This window comes from Petaurus breviceps, unplaced genomic scaffold, assembly GCF_028583685.1.
Source record: "Petaurus breviceps papuanus isolate PSGF00001 unplaced genomic scaffold, PetGlider_PUasm1.0 187, whole genome shotgun sequence".
Taxonomy (NCBI): domain Eukaryota; kingdom Metazoa; phylum Chordata; class Mammalia; order Diprotodontia; family Petauridae; genus Petaurus; species Petaurus breviceps.
The window spans coordinates 2,278,399-2,286,179 of NW_027185799.1; the positions used below are offsets into that span (position 1 = coordinate 2,278,399).

Sequence of the window (7,781 nt, forward strand, 5' to 3'; positions counted from 1 at the left end):
ATTGATATATTTTGACCAAAAGATTCCACTCAAAGACACGTACTCCTAGATAAGAAACAACAACCAAAAAAGGGCCCATCTATACCAAATATTTACGATAGCACACTGTGGTATTGGAAATAAAGCAGATACCTATTGATTGCAGATTAGCTAAATAACTTGTGTTACAGGAATGTAATATAATTGCACCACAAATAATTTTTAACATGATGAGTTGAGAGAAACAAAAGAAGACATACAAATTAATGCAGAATGAATGCTGTGGAACCAGGAAAACAATATACACATTCCTTAACAATGTTAATGGAAAGAACAATGAAATAAAACTGAATGCTGTGTAATTATTATGAACAATCTTGGCTATGGAAAGGAAACAATAAAATTCTTCTCTCCTTTCACTGGAGAAGTGGGTTCTATAGCCTCTTGCATATGCTGTCAGATGCAATTGATGTATCAGTTGGCTTTGTTGAACTATTGAAAAAACTATAGTTGTTACAAGGGCAGACTTACTAGGTAGGGGAAGAGGGAAGGATGTAGTTAGAAATGAATGTGACAGAAAAACAAAAGTCTTCAATAAAGCTTTAAAAACACATTAGACACAGTATTATTAAATTATAGTGAATTTTATCATATGTTCATTTTAAAAAGAACTAGTCATGTGAGTTAGAGATTAAATATAAGAAATAAATGCTTGGAACAGAATTTATCAAGCAGTCGTTTAATAAATGCATGTTGAATTGAATTTCACTGATCCTTTTCTTTCATTTCCTGTTCTCTCTTCTCCTTTCCTTTTTTTCCTTCCTACCTCCCTTCTTCCCTCACTGTGTCCTTCCCTGTGTCCCTCCCTCCCTCCCTCCCTCCCTTCCTTCCTTCCTTCCTTCCTTCCTTCCTTCCTTCGTTCCTTCCTTCCTTCCTTCCTTCCTTCCTTCCTTCTTTCCTTCCTCTAGAGAATCCTATTCTCTCATCCATAGGGATTTATTTTGTGAGAAATTGGAGCTGTTACTGTAGAAGGGCAAAGTTTTTGATGGCATACAGAGTTCATTTTTTTTAAGCAATTGGGGTTAAGTAACTTGCTCAAGGTTACATGGCCAGGTGTTTCTGGGTGGGTGCTAAGTGTCTGAGCCCAGATTCAATCCCCAGGTCATCCCGACAGTGAAGCCAGTGCTCTTACTTGTTGTGCTACCTGGCCGCCCCCAGAGTTCATTTTTAAACTGTGCCTAGAGCATGTCTAATACCTTGCCTTGGCTCTGATTATTGGGCCAGGAACTGAGTGAGTCATGATATAAAGGCATTTGAAAGCCTCCAGTTTTCAGGGGCATCTCTTGCCAAAAGGAAGACAGACCCAGTTTGGTCTTTTTCTCTCTTGGTTCAATCCATCCGGGTCTCATATCCTGAAGCCAGAGATTCTGGTGTAAGTGGTGCCTTTTTGTTGTTGTTGTTGTTAATGACATTATAAATTGAACACTGAAAAAAATAGAGGACTTCAGAACCTAGTGTGTCATCCTTGTGCAGAGGACATGCTAGTCTCCTTTGTACTGTTCCTATTTTATTATATTGTTTCAAAAGAAAGCATTATTTTGTTTCTTAAAACATATAGTATACCATAATTAGTGCCAAGCTATATATAACTTTAAGAGCTAATGTTCTGATCTCTAACTTATTCTTTGAATTGTGAGAGTTTACATTTTATCCTTGATCTTTCATGAATGTTCATGTAATTTATGATGTGAATTTTTCATTTAATTAAATTTAACTTGGTGAGATCACATGCTGGGAAAAATTGGGCTTCTGCAAAATATGCCCTCTTTCATTTCCAATTTCCATTAATTTCCCCCTGTTGCTTGCTTCTTTCTTTCATGTTTTACCTCCCATTTTCTATTTCACATAATTCCCCAGAATCTCTCTTTATGTCTGCTATTCTGTTTGGCCTACTACTAAGATACATCTTAGGGGATCTCAGTTCATAATACTTTTGTATGAATTTATTTGTATGCCCCTCAACATCTCTCTACACCCACAGTTGACTGCTGCCAATAGGATTAAATCTGTTCACAGTGTCACTTAATGGCAGAGTCATATTATAGATACACAGAGAGGGATCATAAAGATGAGAAAGGGTTCATGGTTTGAATCAGGAAACTAAAGTTGCTAGTCAGCTACTTGATTAAGACCAAGACCTTTCAACTGACCACTGTGATTTTTTGTTCATCTCTTTTAATTGGGACTAACACCTGACCTAACATATTCATACTATTGGTAGTAGTATAAAACGAGATGTTATTTTAAAAAATCAATATACAAATACTAGGTAAGTAACACCAATTATTGTGCCATCTTAATGTCAGATCATAGCTCAGAATTGAATATGAAGTAAACAAAAAAGATTTCTAAAGGTCAAAAGAATTTTCTTAAAGCCCATAGCTAATATTCTTTGCCCCTATAGGAGACACTCAGTGCACTGTGAATTTCATGCATTTGGCTTGGCTCCCTCAATTCTAACTCATTTGGTTTTTTCAAGTCCATAGTGGGTTAAAAGTAGAAAATGCAGAGAAAAACCCATTATTGGGAAGTATACTGATAAGAGGAGAGCAAAAGACTGAAACTGATAGCTTGATAGCAAGAGAGAGAATAGAAAATATAATGAGCAGAGACAAGAACCATAAAAGGACACTATTTAGTATAGGGGAAAATAACCCAACTCTTTTCCATAATGCTTAAGCATTACTTGTAGCATGATACAGCTAGGAGGCACGGTGGACAGAGTGCTGGGTTTGGAGTCAGGAAGACCCAAGCTCAAATACAAGTTCAAATACTGTCCTACTGTGTGATCCAAGGCAAGTCCCTTAATCTGTGCTTGTCTCCATTTCCTCATCTGTAAAATGGGAACACGAATAGCACTTATTTCTGAAGGTTGTTATGAGGATTAAATGAGATAATAATTGGAAAACACTTAGCCTAGTGCCGGGCACATAGTGCTGTATAAGTGCTAATTATTATTATTATTAGTAGTAGTAGTAATGACCCTGAATCTTCGAGAGAGGTTAGATTATGTTTAATGTACTCTATTTCATAAGGGAGGGACAAGTATTTATGAGACTTTCAGCTCATAATACTTCTATATGGATTTACTTGTATGCCTTTCAGCACCTCTCCCATCATACACATCATACACTCTAAGGCAGGGGTGGGGAACATGTGACCTTGAGGCCACATGTGGCTCTCTATATCCTCAACTTCAACAAGTTTGGATTGAGTCAAAAGGCTGAACCTGATAATCTAGAGGTCCACATGTGACCTTGAGGCTGCAGGTTCCCTACCCCTTCTTTAAAGTATATGAGACACTTTGGAGAGATTACTGTTTAAACTGGTGAAAAAAAAGATCCTCAACTTTCCTAAAAACTTGGCCAGCTAGAGTGATTTCATTAGCTAAAGAATTCAAATAGCCAAGGTTTTGCTGCAATAATATTAAGCCGTATCCTTTATGTATCAGTTGTGATGTAAAGGTTAAAGCTTTCAGTATTAGGGGAAAAAAGACAAGTCTTATTTTAATTAAGGTTGTAGTCTTTGACATTCTGAAGATCATAGTAGATTATTTTGTAAATAAAATTTCATATAAAAATTAAGGAACGTTTTCTCCACCCCTCCCACCCCTGTTTCTATTCCATTGGAAATAAAATAAGAAAAATAAATTCCTTGCAACAAATATGAGGTCAAGCAAAACAAATTCTCTCATTTGCTGTGTTAAAAATGTATGCCTCATTCTGCTCCCTAAATCCATCACTTTTCCATTAGGAGGCAGATTACATGCTTTATCATCTGTTCTTTGGTATCACAGATGGTCATTGTGTGATAAGAGTTCTTTATCTTTCAAAGTTGTTGGTCTTTACACTGTTGTTATTGCATAAAATTGTTCTCCTGGTTCTGCTGATATAATTTTTAATCTTATAAAAGACTTTAAAATGTCTTCAAAATTGTTTTATAATGATATGATGTTTTAGTATAAATTATTAAAAGTGAACTCTTTTTTTTCTTCTTAATTTTTAAAGCTCTTCAATTCAACAAAAGTTTATTAGGTGCTTAATAGTAAGTCAACATGTATTTCTTAAACAATTATGTACCAGGCACTGTGCTAAGCATAAGAAATAAAAAAAAAATATAAACAGAAAGGAAGTCCCTGCTGGGAAGGTACTGGTGAAATATTTAACAACCAGCTCTATGAAAAAACAGCTATACCCATAGCATATTTTAAAGTTTAGTCTCCATCATTACCATTTCCTCCCATTGATTTCTTAACTCTAGACAATCAACACAACAATAAATCAAAGTTTGATTTGAAGTTTGTCTGTTTTTGATCACTCTATTATATCTATTATGATCACTCAGAAAATTTAAAAATCCTTTGAAGCATTCAGCTGGCTACAACCTAGCCCTTGTCCATCATTCTAATCATGGAAGACAACACATAAAGGAAGTTAAAAGAGTGTAGGGAGGGTGGGGATGGAGAAGATATCTGCATTCCAGTATGTGGGAGAAATTCTGGAGACTCAAGATGACAGCCTGGAAAAGAATGAAGACTTTGGGCATTTTCCTAAAAATGAAGGATCTAGGAGGACTTAACCAGTCAAACTATGGGTCTCAAGAGGTTGAGTGTACTTCCAGTATGTGTGGTGGAGGGAAAATATTTTTTAAATACCAACTGTGTGGCCATCTAGGCAGTGCAGAGAATAGAGCACTGGCCCTGGAGTCAAGAGGACCTGAGTTCAAATCCAGAATCAGACACTTAACACAAAAATTAGCCATGTGACCTTGGGCTAGTCACTTAGCCCCAATTGCCCTCCAAAAAAAAATACCAACTGTGTGCCAGGTATTGTGCTAAGTCCTTTACAAATATTATCTCATTTGAGCCTCACCACCACCCACAAACTCATCTATTATTATCCTCATTTTACAACTGAGGCATTTGTAATTGCAGCAGACAGAGGTTAAGTGACTTGCAACCAGGGTCACATAATTGGTAAGTGTCTGAGGCTGGGTTTGAACTTGAGTCTTCCTGACTCAGAGTCCAGTGCTTTCCCAGCCAGACCATATTGCTGTATTTATGGGTGAAATGAACCTCCAGAATCAGGAAGGCACACAGGCCAAGTGAACTTTGATTGTGAGAAGGCTTTTATGACAGGGTGGACAAAATCTAGATAGTTTGGGATGGAACCTGGAGAGGTATGCCTTGCAATTATGCTAGACAGTAGGACACAGAGAAAGAACACAATGGGAATGTGCTTTACCTCAGAGATGGATTCTACTGATTATGAATAGTTTAAGGGCCACTTAATTCATGCTTCTGAGTTTTAAAAAAATATTAATCTGAATGTTTTTTGGTAAAGGCTATTTGCTATCTGAAAATGATGTTCAATGAGTTCTTTGGTTTTCTATCACATTCATTTTTTAATCTAAATCTCCCTTTAGAAAGTAAGCCTCTAATTGTATCAAAGAAGAAATTGCTAAGCAAAACCCACCAAAGTACTGAGAATATAAGCAATATTTCATATCCAGAGGAGCAATTTAGATAATATTTGTAAAGCACTTAGTATAATGCCTGGCATATAGCTGGCCCTTAATAAATGCTTGTTTCATTCTGTAACACTCCCCTGTTGGAATGTAGAGGAATGTCTATATACATAAACAAAACAAAACAAAAGAAACAAGTGAAGTGTTTTTTTTTTAAGTTCTTACTATGTGCAGAGAGCATTATGCTAGGTTCTGGGGCTATATGCACCAAAGTGAGACATTCACAGCTCTCATGGAGCTTACCTTCTAATGGGGGATACGTATGGTGGCCAGGGAAAAGTGTTTTAGTCTGGGAAATCACATGAATGTTGAGTGGAGCAATAGGGTGGTTGATCGATATACTCTTGCCAGAAATGTTCTTTCCAGGGATGTACATATTGATAATGAGGTGGGTGCATGCATTGCCAGAACTAGCTCAGTATTTGGAAGGCTCCAAAGAAAAGTATGGGAGAGAAGAGGTATTATACTGCCTACCAAACTGAGGATCTACAGAGTCATTGCGCTGACCTCATTGTTGTAAGCCTGTGAAATCTGGACAGCATAACAGCGCCATGTTAGGAAACTGAATTGCTTCCATTTGAATTGTCTTGGGAAGATTCTGAAGATCACCTGGCAAATGACTGGACACCGAGGTCCTTAGTAGAACTAAACTGTCAAACAATCAAACTCTACTGAAGAGAGAACAACTCTGATGGGCTGGCCATGCTGTTTGAATGGAAAACATATACTTGCCAAAAAGACTTTTGTGAAGAACTCACACAAGGCAATCATTAATATGGCGGTCAGAAGAAGTGATACAAGGACACTCTCAAGGTCTCCCAAGAACTTTGGAATTGAATGTATTGCATGGAAAACACTGGCACAGGACCACTCAGCATGGTATGCCCACATCAGAGAACGTGCTGTGCTCTGTAAGCAAAGAAGAATTGAAACAGCTTAAAAGTACAAATTATGGAAATTTAGAAAATCCACCCCAAATGTTCAGATGGACTATTTATGCCCTATCTGTGGCAGAACATTCTGAGTTCATGTTGATCTGATCAGTCATAGACCCACTGAAACTTGACTCTAGCATAGAGATGCCATTTTTTGTCCTCTTTGAGAATGAAGGACAGCAATCAACCAACCAACTAGAAGCAAAGGTAGTGCTTTGATTATGGCTCTCAGGGTAGATGGTAGGAATCAGATGTGGATGTGTTGTGGAAAGGTCAAGAAAATGGTCAAGGTGAAATATGTTAGAGGGAGAAGGGGGTTCATTTGATTTAAGGGACTTTCTTCAATGTGTACAATCTGGACCCACAATAGGAATTCCAAAGCTGAGCACTTTAACTTTTCCACAGCATGACCTCTGAGTTTGATTTGGAAGTTTTGGTTACAATGACACAGTCACTGTGTGTATATTTTCCTGGTTCTGATCACTTTACTCTTTACCAGTTCACGTAATTCTCATTTTTCTCTAAAGTCTTTATATTCATTCTTTGTTATGGCATAGAAATATTCCAAGACAATTCAGAAGAAGCTTCAATCTGCATTCAGCATTTTTATCATGGATCCTTTGGAATTTCCTTGGATCATTTTATTGATCAGAGTAGCTAAGTCTTTCACAGTTGATCATTGTCATGATATTGCTGTTATTGTATACAATGTTCTCCTGATTCTGCTACTTTCACTTTTCATCAGTTCATGTAAGTCATGCCAGGTTTTTCTGATACCATCTTTCTTGTAATTTCTTATAGTGCAGCAGTATTGCTTCACAATCATATACCACAACTTGTTCAAACATTCCTCAATTGATGGACATTCCCTCAATTTCTAATTCTTTGCACTACCAAAATATATATTTTCTTTTGATCTCTTTGGAATATAGACTTAGTAGTGGTATTGCTGGATCAAAGAGCATGCACAGTTTTAAAGTCTTTTGGGCACTGCTCCAAACTGTTCTCCAGAATGGTTGGACTAGTTCAGAACTCCAAAAAAAGTATCCCTAAAGTGTCCCTATTTTTTGCACACCTGCTCCAGCATGTCATTGTCCTTTTATATTTGCCAATTTTATACGTGTGAGGTGGTACCTCAAAGTTGTTTTGGTTTGCATTTCTCTCATCAATAGTGATATAGAACATTTATTCCTATGACTATATAACTTTAATTTCTTCTTTTGAATTGAAATTTCTTATATCATTTGACTATTTATCAATTGGAGAATGGATTTTATTTTT

At 36.8% G+C, this 7,781-nt stretch overlaps 1 non-coding gene across 1 annotated transcript; it reads right to left on the reverse strand.

Annotated features, from left to right (window-relative positions):
• Positions 1 to 1,467: 1,467 nt before the first annotated feature.
• On the reverse strand, positions 1,468 to 1,572 carry LOC138163273 (U6 spliceosomal RNA). The gene has a single exon (XR_011168868.1). It is a non-coding gene; the product is annotated as a U6 spliceosomal RNA (small nuclear RNA).
• Positions 1,573 to 7,781: the final 6,209 nt, after the last annotated feature.